Source organism: Trichechus manatus, unplaced genomic scaffold, assembly GCF_000243295.1.
Source record: "Trichechus manatus latirostris isolate Lorelei unplaced genomic scaffold, TriManLat1.0 scaffold00529, whole genome shotgun sequence".
NCBI lineage: Eukaryota > Metazoa > Chordata > Mammalia > Sirenia > Trichechidae > Trichechus > Trichechus manatus.
Window position 1 is genome coordinate 22,425 of NW_004444465.1, and position 813 is coordinate 23,237.

Below are 813 nucleotides of genomic sequence, written 5' to 3' on the forward strand. Positions count from 1 at the left end.
TTGGTTGGCAGTGAGTGGAAGCCAAGTTAAGTGCCTTGTTGTCTCCCTTGCTGTTGACTAGCAGGTGGTGCACCCGCCCACCCAAACGCACACCATTTTCCCCCTTGCAGGCCAGTCTGCAGGGCCTGGAGTGGAAAACCGGAAAATCAAGGTGTAACAATGTTTCTTTAGAGATAAAGAGAGAATAGCCAGATATTTGGTCATATGGGTTGAAGGTGATTATCTCTGGAGAATAAGAAAAGTAGAAAGGGATCAGGGACTATGGTTTTTCCTAACAAACTTATGCGCAAGTATTACTTTGATAAAAATATATACTAAGTAAAAATAATTTCTTTATTATGTAGAATATTTTTAAAGTTCATTGTGTATTTCAATTGAAATTTTGACATACTCGTATGCACCACTCTTTAAATACTCTAGGGTTTGTGTAATATGTAGAAATGGCTTCCCAAGCAAGAATATAAAAATTTTATTGGGGGCAATTTGGAGCAAACATCTAATCATTATTCCCCTTTTAATGAGCTGAATAGGTGGACTAATAAACTCACAGATCCTCCCAGATATAACTAATTCTACAGCTCATGCCATGAAACATCAACAACTGAGAGGACTGGATATGATTTAGTGCTAAATAGTCCTGAGACCAAGAAAATCCATTATATTCTCTGCAAACCTCAGCTTTCTCATCAGCAACACGAAAAATATTGCCTTCAATGATGGCTCAGATCTATCTGGGCAATCTTCCATGCTAGGGATAAGAGAAGCTCTCAGCCCTTACTCATCAAGCTAGCTCAGTCCATAGGCCACACAACT